Source organism: Schistocerca cancellata, chromosome 6 (genome assembly GCF_023864275.1).
Source record: "Schistocerca cancellata isolate TAMUIC-IGC-003103 chromosome 6, iqSchCanc2.1, whole genome shotgun sequence".
NCBI classification, from domain to species: domain Eukaryota; kingdom Metazoa; phylum Arthropoda; class Insecta; order Orthoptera; family Acrididae; genus Schistocerca; species Schistocerca cancellata.
The window spans coordinates 115,455,310-115,468,403 of NC_064631.1; positions in this window are offsets into that span (position 1 = coordinate 115,455,310).

Sequence of the window (13,094 nt, forward strand, 5' to 3'; positions counted from 1 at the left end):
ACAACTCTCTAGAACTCTCTTATACGAGATACACACAGAAACGCTGGGATACCTGAAACTGTGCCTAAGATAGGTCTCAAAACAGCTGGCAGAGCTGAACGAGAAAAATATTGTCAATAGCGCGAACGACTTTCCTGAGCAACTTAAATTGGAAGTTGAGGATTTTCTGAGCTCTCTTGTGGCTGCAGATGAAAATTAGGTAGCTCATTAGATGGCAAAGGAAAAAAGATAGTCGACACACTGGCGTCACACCAATTACACATCTGTTAAAAAATTCAAAACCACAATTTTGGGCAAAAAATCAGGGCCTCATTGTTTTGGGGCCACAATGGCAACATTTTGGTCGAATTTTTGCTTCAGCGGGAGACTGTCAATGCACAGAGGTACTGTGAGACTCTAAAAGTCTGAAATGGAGCATTAAGAATAAAAAGGAGGGTAATACTGACGAGAGGGGTGCCCTTATTGGAGAACGCCCGTCCTCACACAGCCTTAGCCACCAAGGGGCTCAAACAATCCCGCGTCCGGCCATCCTGATTTAGGTTTTCCGTGATTTCCCTAAATCGCGCCAGGCAAATGCCGGGATGGTTCCTTTGAAAGGGCACGGCCGACTTCCTTCCCCATCCTTCCCTAGCCCTATGAGACTGATAACCTCGCTGTTTGGTCTCTTCCCCCAAACAACCAACCAACCAAGGGGCTCTTTGATTCATTTGGTTGTTTTGAATTTCCCCCGTATTCCCCTGACTTCGACTCCTTCAGTTATCATATTTTGTTCTCCATGATGGCACATATAAGTGGAATTAAATTTTGAACTGTTGAGCAGGTGCTGAAAGTATTTTGGAAGTGGGGGAACGAGCTGGCGGGAGAGTTCTTCTAGGACATAATGAAGCTTGTGCCACGGGTCACCACAAGCATTAAACAGGATGGCGTTTATGTGGAGAAATAGTCACTTGTTTTGTTATATTGTACGTGGTTGTCTCACGTCTATTAGAAAGTTTCTGTTCGTGCTCGACATCTGTGCTGGTGGATTGATTTGCATGTCACGTCTGTTGTGACATGATGCAAAGTGGTATATGAATTAAGTACTGGACTGAATCCTATATTAAACTTAAAACTCTGGTTTTTGTATAGATTTGTTATACAGGTTGCATGTTTCATTATTTTTGAGTTTGGTATGTTTTTTAGGTAACGATCGTGAAATTGCAATTGGCCAATAGCAAATAAAGTGAAGATTGTACAACTCATAAAGGAGAATCTTTTCTTTTGAAATATACGTATCGATGCTGTAGACCCCAGTGCAAACGAACTTCGCAGTATGTACTATTGTCAAAAATCTATTCTGAGTGAGAGAAGGGTATGCCCAACGATCTTGGTCTGTGTGAGGTACGGGCTGTTCAAGAATCACGTCGTTGGTGCCTGTTTTACTTTTGGGACTCTATTAGTAACTGTGTCTACGTTCCTAACGGATATTCAGCAGCAGCTGTTAGAAGACGTACCACTGAAGGTAAAGCAATCCCTGTGGTACGAGCATGATAGATGTCCCACTCTTTACTCACGGATAATTACTGATCTTAGGAGATCATTTGCAGATCGACGAGTCGCTCACCAGCCATAGCACCTCTGGACGCTTGTATGATGGGAAAATTAAAACAAGAGATCTACAAGGGAACTCAAAGGTCTTCCAAAGATATGAACAAAAGTCTCTGCTACGGTAAGTCCAGTTGAAATTCAACGTGTAGTAATGACCGTCCTGAATCGCTTTATAGCACGTATGAATGCTTCAAGTACTTGGTATGGTAAACATAATAACTCTGTATTATCAACACATCACACACTTGTCAAAGAGTAAACTCATTCTGAAATACTCTTTTACTTGAACAAGGTATGGTATATTTTGGATGAAAGTATTATTACATTTTGGAATAACATTGTAACATCAGATAAGAGCACCAGTCGCGGCCGGTCCGTTGCGAGCCTCTGTGACGAAAAAATGGTTCAAATGGCTCTGAGCACTATGGGACTTAACAGCTATGATCATCAGTCCCCTAGAACTTAGAACTACTTAAACCTAACTAACCTAAGGACATCACTCACATCCAAGCCCGAAGCAGGATTCGAACCTGCGACCGTAGCGGTCGCTCGGCTCCAGACTGTAGCGCCTAGAACCGCACGGCCACTCCGGCCGGCAGAAGTTAAGTCCCATAGTGCTCAGAGCCATTTTGAACTATTACAAAGCGATATGAAATCGTACTAACATGTCAGATCGGTATCAGGAGCGACGGATGGAAGATCTGTATTCTTGGTATAGTTTTGGGAAAGGCAACAACATACAAAATGGTGCGACCAATTCTAAAATACTGAAGATGACCAGGCGCTACAAGTGTCTATGGCCGATCGCTGAGACACTTATGTGAACGAGTGTATCAGGAAGGTCCTACTTTGCCAGGTGATGGTTCACCGGCCAAAAATCAGTGCTAAGCCAATGATGTCTTCTGGTAACGCTTGTGGCCAGGAATCTTGCATTCGACGATGCCCGATACATTTTACTCTTTCTGTTGCTTGCCCTGTTCACTGCGTCTGGTCCGGCGACACGAACACTGCTGGCTGTAGTAGACGGTGGGCTGGTGCCCGAGGTCGAAGTGGAGTCTGGTGGCGTAGACCCCACGTCCTACAGAGGACCAAGCTGTGTCCGTCTTCCCGTTGTTGGCGCTCCGCTATTCACCCTCCCTGATACCTGTCAGCATTGTGAGGTATCCCCACACGTGGCAGTGTCCGACTAACTGCGGCCGTTGTGATGTAATCAGCTAGGTGGCAGCAGCACCTATGGAGGTAGGCAGCCGATGCTTGGAAATGCGGGGTGGTTTGAGAGGATTCATCCGATTTTACAAGACCAACACTCCACATGAATGAAGATAGGACTAAAGTTTTTTTCTGGAAGAATCGTCTGATTTTAGAAGTGAATAATTAGGAGACGAAAATAATCCCCCATGGTGCACAAAAGAGGCCGGATCACTGTTGCAGAAGCAACGAAAAAAAGCGAGCCAAATTTAAAAGAAGCCAAAATTGTCAAGAATGGCGAAGTCTTACAGGAGCTTGAAATTTACCGCTGATTTCAGTGCGAGATGCTTTTAATAGTTTCCAAAATGAAACTCGTCTCTAAATCTGGTAGAAAATCCAAGAAGATTCTAGTGATATATAATGTACAACAGTGGTAAGACACAATCAATAGCTTCACTGAACGATAGTGTTGCCAATGTTACCAATGACAGTGTCACTAAAGCGGAGTTACTTGTAAGGTGTCAGGCAAAACCAACACCTTCCATGAAAACCCTGACATGATAGCAAATCCGGCAGTATGTCACATAGCTCCAAACAAATCCTGACATTAAATTAGCCAAAGCAATACAATCAACGAGTGAGCAAATGGAATACCACAGACTAACACAAGAACGCCTAAATGCATGTGATACCTTCCCACCGTGAAACAGACGCAGTTCTGAGGGGAGAAACGAGAACAGAAGCCGAGAGCAGAACCGTGTTAAGCTAGAAGGCCCTACGATAAGGGACGGACACCCACGTCTCCAGCCAACCGCCAGGACCACCCCCAGCCCATGTTAAAAGATAGAGCCCTCCAGAAGAACAGTATAGATCTTACGATAACACTAAAAGGGCCGCACCAGCTGCAAGTTTTAGCGTGAGACTTTTTCGCGTCTCTGTTACGCTGCAAACGTTAAAAACATTGCCCCACCACGAAAAGTATAACGTTTCTCATTGGATAGACAGAATTTTTGTAGGCTTAAGGTTAACATTGAGACCATGATTGGCCAGATGAAAACACAGCCAAATAGTTTTTTTAAGCCAACTTCGGTAAATTGTAGTAAGGAGAAGTTAGGAGAGAGTTGCTTCCGAGACGGCGAGGTGCGTGGAGCCGCCCCCTGGCGCTGCCTAACCAACGACAAGGTAATGAACGCACGCGATGCCGCATAACAGTGCATAAAGCTTCACTCAGAACTTCAGAAGTCTCATCTGTTACACCCCCTTTTTACGTCATAATAGTATCGATCGTCAATTAAAGCTCATGGTGTTCACATTTGCTACTTGAAGTAAAAATCTGAAACGCGATGATTTTTCTGTTATATAATTATTGAGAAGCCACATCATCCACTGTAATTTACGAGAAGTTAGATAAGTAATTAAAGATAATTGAGGGTCACTGTAGACCATTTTGAAAGTTTTCTCTTGTGTGAAACTTAATTTAACCCTAGATTATAGATGTGATATGGCATAGGTCATCCTTCGATCCATTGTAGAACTTGGAGATCCATTCAGGGAATATTCGTTCACATTTTTGTTGAACGCAGTTAGTTTTTATCATCCTGTATTAAAACATTTCCTTTTATCAATGGTGCAATTTATAAACAATGTTTTGTGAGTAGAATAAAATTTCCAATGGTAAACTTAACTGCTTTTTCGACGTTATTTTACCAGCTAACTAAAAATAGGAAAACCTTGAACCCCTTCCACTAAATTTAGTTAGTATGAAGATTCTTTTACAGGGAGTGCAGTGGAGCTGACGCTGAAATCATTAAGTGTTTGGTTATATCATCGCTAGTCTCACTGAACTCCTCTGAACTCTACATGTCATGTGTGGTCAGACGTCTCCTTACGAGCAACAGGTCCCAGGTTCAAACTAGTCAATTCCCTAAAAAACATGCTCAGAGCGTCGTTGCACGAAAGTGGTAGGGAGACACGACTTAGAACAACAAACACCACGCAGAATGTTAGAGAATGCCAGGATGGTAAAATACCATGATTGAAGGTCGACCACATGCCTAACTAGGTCAGAAAAATATCCTGTTGAAAAATTTTCGTAATAAAAAAAATTTTTTTTTGAACGTTATAAATAGTCGAAAACAGTAGCTGCAGCGATAGATAGTAAGAAAGTATTCAATAAAAGTGACACATTCTGGCAGAGACAAAAGCATAATTAACTTATGAATTTTAATATTGTTAGAATTAAGTTTTCTCCTCAATGCAAGCGCACAGGTGGCGGATACGTCGTTGACAAGTTGGTTCTGACCCAACAAGTAAGTGAATTGATTGTCAAGTCGTGTGCGCAAAAAAGTTTATGAAACGCGTGAGATCGTATGAGCGCATGTTGACGCGAAGTAGAGCGCGTGAGTTGCTTTTAAAACAGAAAATAAGGGATTTGGAAAGATTAGCAATGGCAGATCGAGACATTGACCGAATTGAGGTGGAGACCCAGCAAGAAGATGGACAGAGAATAGAGGACAGTACAACAGACGATGCAGTATCGCGAGAAATAGGACAGATAATGCACTATAACGAGGATAATGTACGTCAAGGCATAGAAAACGTAAGTCAGCATACGACAGAGGAGCAGGAAAGTAGAGAGAGAGTCGATGAGGATTCTAACTTGCGTCTTGAATACGTAGAACCCATAGTACAAGTAATGAGAGCTCCCTCACCACAGAGTTCAACGAATTGGAGCAGAAACGTGTCACCGCACAGTTCAATGCAATCGGTTGCGAACCAACACTTGGGCGAAAACACAGAGCGTAGGACGTCGGAAGAAAACGCAATAGGACCCACCGATCTGGCAGAATTATTACAACAAATTACGGAAACCGTGACAAGGCAAAATAAAGACATAGCGAACCAAATTCAAATTCAGAATGCAGAAACGACGAAACAAATTGCAGAAACCACGAGACAAATGCGTGAGATTAAAGAACAAAACAAAAACATTCAGTTACACCTAAGTCATATTGAAGACGAGGCAAAAGAATCTCGAGAAGTGATAGGAAACTTAATAACAGGTCACAATCAATTAAGAACAGACATTGACAAGGTACAAGCGGACGTACAAACATTGCGTAATGACATTCAGGACGAGATCAAAACATTACGTAACAACTCCCAGGGAGAAGTCAAGAAACTAGAGAAACAGATAAACGTAATTACTAGACAAGCAGCAGGTACAGCGCGTGGAATTGTTGAAAACAGTGTGTTACACAAACGTATCACGAAAGCAGCGCTGAAAAGATATGATAACCGCATAGTCAAAATAGAAGCGCAAACGAAGCAACAATTTCAGAAATTGCGAACAGAGTTGTTGCAAACCATTGAAGAGCGTAATGAACAAGATCGAACAAGCACTGAGTCTGCAACCACATCCGTATCTGTAACAGCACCGGAAAAACAAGCAATTAACGAAGATATCATGCATTTGCGATTCCAATCACAGGCGGAAAGTAACATACGTGAAATCAGACAGCCTACACAGGAACAAACACGTTTCGAAATTCTTGATGAACAAACGCCATCACAAACACATGTGGAACCACAAATGTATGTTTGAAGACAGTTTGGATCGTGCAATGAAGCAGCAAGGTTAGCCAGACAAGTTACCGAACCAATACCTGACAATGGAAAGCTAGGTCGCGAAGAGTACAGTGCAATGCATTCAGCTACACGTTCACAACCGATGGAAGAAAATTATTGCGTACCACTCCAACGATACTACGCAAAGGTAGGCGAAAGTTACAGTGGACAATATCCAATGGGTCTACCACAACCGGAAAGAACGACGGGAGAAATGATCAGAAACAAAAGTGGCGAAGAATCGCGAATTTCATATGAAACTATGACGAAGTACGACAACGATCATTTCCTCACAGTCAGAAAATTTCAACACTTTCGAGAAGGAAACTCATTACATCCACGAACTTTTATTGATCAGTTCCGAGTAGGATTACCAGAACACTGGACGCTAGCACACGAATTAGACTTTATATGTGCACACATGTCAGGAACAGTCGCAGAAACCATGCAAAATGTTGCAGCGACATTCCGATCGTACAAAGATTTCAGAGAGAAGTTTCTCTCACGATATTGGTCCAGCGAAGCACAGAACAGAGTGAAGTACGAATTATTACAGAACCTATATTTTGAAAATTCAGGAGAGGAGAGTCCCGTGAAATTTTTCGAATTAATGGCAAAGAAAAATCAATGCTTAGATGTACCATACAGTAACGGAGAGTTGATTAAATTATGCGCGATGAAGTTACCATTGAAATACCAGCAATCATTAGTAGGTCGCGGAGGCAATGACGTCGAAGCATTTAAAGGAATTCTAAGGGAACTAGAGTTCATAGTTTCGGGAGATGACGCAAGAAAAAGACGAAGTGCACGTGAAAACGAAAGCAAAAAGCAGAGGAATCCAAAAGACACAGTACGAAGAAACAATAATTACGAACCACGTGATAACTTCGCACCAAGAAACGACAACAGATTTCAACAAAAAAACGGTTATGGATTTAGAAGAGAATACGGCAATAACTATAATTCACCAAGGAACGGCTACAACTATTACAAAGGGAACAATGACAACCGGAACGGGTATTGGAGAACCAATAGATCGACAAATTATCAACAAAGAAACCAATATCAACAAGCGGAGCAAGAAAAGAGAATACAGATAGAAGAGGTGGAGGTAAGACCACCAAACCCTGAAAAACGTTCGAATTGACAGCTAAGCACCCATGCCAAAGAGAATGACGCACCGACTCAGGATAATTGCAGCACCTTGAACAGAGAAATAAATACCTTATCACGAGAAGAGAAGAAGGAAGAAACAAAACCGCAGGGGCCAGATGAAAACGAAGACAGGAAAATAACAATATCGTGTTCGGGCGAAATTAATTGGGAGAATACTGACGAGGAAGATGAATTACCAGAGGCATGCGCAACGAATGTAGGAGGAAAGGATGAAAGGTGGCTACACTGAGCCACAGCGCCAGAAATCGCGCCAGAGAGTATTGTTCCGCCGCCTCCACTGGCAGTGATTATTGAGACGTAGCGGCAAGCAGTTCTTGCCGAGAAGTTGTGGTGGACTCTGCTTGTAGCTGAAGTTGGAGTGAGATGGGGTAGTAGTGAGTGTTTGTTCCATGTTTTATGCAGCTATGTGATGGGAGAGATAGCAGATGTTATTCTAATGGAGACATTGTAATGATCAGAGTGCATTTCGTCAATATAAATTAAGGTAACAAACTACTTTTATTCTTCTCTCTCATTCTTTCAGTGACCTGAATAATGTGTCATTACAGGTTCAGTCAACAAAGCATCTGGCGTGTGTTCTTGTATTAGAGTGTAATTTTGGTTTTCTTGCACAATTATAGTATTTGTAATTTTCTTTTATCACGTCAGTATAATTGGTATTTAAAAATTCTTGTCTTGTTGAAGAAGAACCGTGCCAGATGTGCGTTGAGTCATACTACCACATACAGAACAGCTACACTTGTGCTTTGTTGGTTTCGTAGGTTTTATAGTTGCTGGGGACTTAATTAATTAATTGTATTAACTGAAATTTTTATTTCATTCTTTGTGGTTGTTACATGCAGTCAGATTGCGTACAAGAACTAGTCAGGGCCAGCCGTTTACGAAACAGCGTAATCGGACATACAGCGACAGAAAATTAAAAAGTATTTGCATTGCATTCTTATATCTTTATTATAATTAAGCACCCATGCACGTGGCGACCGCTGCTTCGGATCGTCCCTTGGAATTCTTCTGATTGTAAAAATAGTAGACAGTAGTATTGTTGTAGTAATTTGTAGTTTAGTAATTGTAGTCTATTTTGCATGTGTAGATTTGGTAATTGGCATTCTTCTAATGGTATTTTTCAAAATTTAATTTTTATTGCCTTGTATACGCGTTTGACGATTTGGTGCAATTATTTCAATTGTTCGATTAATCGTGTTTGAGGGAAATATTTCGTGTGAATGGTATTGTTGAAGATAAAGAGTCATTGTGTGTAATTTTCATATAGTGACGAGTTTTGTATATTTTGTAAATGATTACGCGATCAATGAAAAAGGCAAAAATGATGAATAATCAGAATAACGAAATTGTTAACATGGCGAACTCGCCAACACAGGAAAACAGTATGATGGATAATGAAGTGGAAAACAATGTCATAAGTCGGGAAAATAGTCCGGAACCATTTCAAAATTTTTCTCAATCAGAAAATTCACAGAATCCGAGATTAACGACAGAAGATTCTGGAATAGTATCGAAATCAGATAGCTTTACTGCTATGACGAAGGAAGTTAGTTTTACGGGAAATGTTAGGGGGAAAATAATTTCGAACAAGTTAATCTGGAGCAGTTGATGAGTGCAATACTAAATTTACGATCTGAACTAAAAACAGATAGGGGAACAATGGAGCAATTTCGATCTGAATTAAAAACAGAGATAGGAACAATTAAAACTGAGATGGGAACTTTGGGATCTGAATTAAAAAATGATATGGGAACAATGGAAACACAGTTTAGATCTGAATTAAAAACACAGATGGGAACAATGGAAACATGGTTAGACTCACGAATAGGGACATGTTTCAAAAATATGAAAGATGAATTAAAGAAAGAAATCAGAGAAGAAGTACAACCGATTTTGAATTCTCACAATAATAGATTAAGTGCAGTAGAGATTAGACAAAGGGAACAGGATAGAGAACAGGAAGAAAGAGATCGCGTGATAGTACAGAAATTTTCAGAGTTAAATTTACAACGTGCAAAAGATAAGGAAGAAATAATTGAGAGAATCGAGGAATCCGTACCAAATGACAGAGTAAATAACCTAACACAACAGTATGAACAGTTAACTACTAAATGCGTTAATACTGAAACGCGAGTCGCGACACTTACGGAAGACGTAAATAAACAGAAAGAACAAATTGGTGACTTATCGGAAAGAGTGGAGGAGATTTCAGATAAATTGACAAATCTTAGTTTAAATGGGGACAGAGATTCAGATGACACAGCTCCATTGCCATTTTCAGAAACCGAAGAGTACCAGAGCATAAGTAAACATGTTGAAAATCAAGGAAAATTTAATGAACGCGTGAAAAGGGAATTTGAGGCATTAAAAAAGCAAGTCAAACAAATTGAAGGCGAAATCGTAGGAAAAGACGGCAAAAGAAATTTAGAATCACAGATACCAGAGGGGTTTGAAGAAAATAATTTGTTTCATTTACGGGATGCAACAAGAGAGCGCCAGGCGCGCGAACTTGACAATAATCGGCGTTGGGACTGGGACAGACGCGGTAGGTCTTTGTCGCCACGAGGCGAAAACTTTGACTATAAACACTTTTTGACTGTTCGGAAATTTAAGATCTTCCGCAATTCTAAGAATGACATACATCCATGTGCATGGTTAGATCAATTTACGTACGCACTAAGTCACAAATTGAAATTTATGTGCAGCTATTAAAGACCTCAGGGGATTCATTACGCTTTAATGAATATGTGCCGTAGTGAGCATAGGGCCCCGAGCTGTAGTGGTGCTATTTCTCTTTTAGTTTTCTGCACTGCTGCCTACTCTTTCACTATTCTTTGCATCTATCGAAACAACTCTTCAACTATCAATCTATCTAGAGAGCGTGTAAACAATAACCGGATATGACTATTTTACCTAAAAGTGATTTCGTAAATTACCGTTTGGACTTACTGTATCTTCAGCAGCATTCATTCGTAGCTTAAATGAAATTTTACCTGTTTATCTTCGTGACAATATTACTTCATATGTTGACGACATTCTTATTGCTAAACATTCTTGGAGTGAGCACAACAAAATTTTGGATTCATTGTTACGTATCTTTGCAAGAGTTGGCATTACTGTGAATCTGGAGAAATCTGAATTTGGTCGTTCACAGGTGAAATTTCTCGGTCACATTATTTCTACAGAAGGTATTCTTCCTGATCCAGAAAAGCTAGACGCTATTCGTAATTATGCTGTTCCTACCACAAAACGTGATGTTCGTAGTTTTCTTGGTGTCTGTAATTTTCTTAGACGCTTTGTTAGATTGGACGATTTGGCCACACCTCGTTTATGTGAACTATCCGGAAAGAAATCTAATTGGTGTTGGGATGAGGAAGCTCAGTCAGAATTTGAACAACTTCGTGATGCTTTAGTTGCTGCTCCACTTCTTTCACACCCGGATTTATCTAAAGATTTTTGTTTGGCGACGGACTCATCATACAAAGGCCTAGGTGCACATTTATTTCAAGAGATAGAAGAAAACGGCGTTGTAGTACAAAAGACTATTGCGTTTGGAAGTCGTGTTCTCTCGAAATCAGAAAAGAATTATTCGATTACGGAACTTGAAGCTTTGGCTGTTGTTTGGGCTTTTACAAAATTTCGCACATTTTTGTTTGGCAGACATACTAAGGTTTACACCGATCATCGAGCTCTGGAGTTTCTTATGTCGACAAAATTAACTCATGGCAGATTGTCACGATGGGCGTTGTACCTACAGGAGTTTGATTTTAGTATTGCTTACATACAGGGTTCTTCAAATATTGTTGCTGATGCTTTATCACGTGCACCTATGGGTTTGAAACAAAGTGCTGAAGAGGACTGCAAGGAAAACAATTATTGTTTGATGTATATTCAAGGTGTTGCGTTTGAGAACTTTATTTCGTCTTCGCTCCAGGACATCGCTAAGGAGCAAAATAAGGATCCAATCTGGAAGGACATTAAGGAGAAGTGGAAGAGAAAGGAAAGCGTAGCGATTAGACAGCATTATTTAGTTCGCAATGACATTCTTTTTAAACGAAAATCGGTCGACAACTCTGTTTGGTTAGTTTGTATTCCTGATGAGTGGGTTAATAAGCTGATTTGGTATACGCATTTCAGTTATGCACACTTTGGTCCCAGAAAATGCTTTCATAAATTACGAGAAAATTGCTACTTCAATAATATGGAAAAACGTATTCGATTTGTTCTTGCCAAATGCAAATTATGTCAAAAGGCTAAGCCGCCGACAGTTTCTCACAGAGCACTGTTGTTTCCTATCATTCCAGCAAAATTAAAGGACATGGCTGCAGTTGATTTGTTCGGTCCAGTGGTTCGATCTACTAATGGTTTTGCGTACATTTTCGTAGCAGTGGAGTTGACATCAAAATATGTGTGTTTTACACCGTTACGCAAAGCAACAGCTCGTTCAGTATCTAACGCTTTCATCAAACATTTTTTTAAAGAAGTGGGTCATGTTGATAAGGTTCTATCAGATAATGGATCACAGTTTCGTTCTAAAATTTGGCTTCGTACTCTACGGCGTCGTAAAATTAAACCAATTTTCATTTCACTTTTTCACCCTCAATCTAACGCTTCAGAGAGATGGATGAAGGAAATCAATAAATTGTGTCGTCTTTATTGTCATCAGAATCACAGAACTTGGGATCAGTATCTTCATATTTTTCAAAACATTCTGAATGAACTTCCTAACGACTCAACTTCTTTACCACCTATACTGATGTTAAAAAACAAAGCACCGACAAATCGCATTTCTGAAATCGTTCCTTTTCCGCCTACACGGAAACTGCGGCATTCTGAAGTTGTCAACCTGGCTCTACAAAATATTGCATCTGCGGCTGCTAGAAGAGAGAAATCAGCTAAGCGTCCTGGTCGTTTAAAAATCTTTTCAGTTGGTCAGAAGGTGTTAATTAAGGCTCATCGTTTGTCTCACAAAGGAAAAGGCTTGTGTCGGAAATTTTTTCTGCTTTATAACGGTCCATATAGAATTCGCAAAATTATTCATGATAACACTGTCGAAGTAGAAACTCTTAAATCACGACGCTCTAAGGGAATACATCATATATCTAACGTTAAAATTTTTGTGGAATGATATACTTTTGAAAAATTTTTGTAGAATGACATACTTTTGAGAAACTAACAGTTGTATGTAAACACACGGAGAGTACAAGGATACCGCGCTGTGTTTTGGCGATGGCATATACTCAAAGCAACAGTCAAGTCTGCGCGCCGCACAAGGCAGTCGTTGACCGCAAACAATCACTTCCTACGTCACGCGTCTACAGCTGATCGAGCACTCAGTGCGAATGCACTGACAGCCATAAATAAATACACAGTCTAATTTCTCCGACTAAATTCAGTATAAAGCTATAGTGACTTGATGTGTTCTGTTATTAACATTCAGTATTTTTCAGGATACGGTTCTATAAAATATTTAAGAACTTCAGGTAAATTCTGTGCGTGTCCGACGTTAAGAC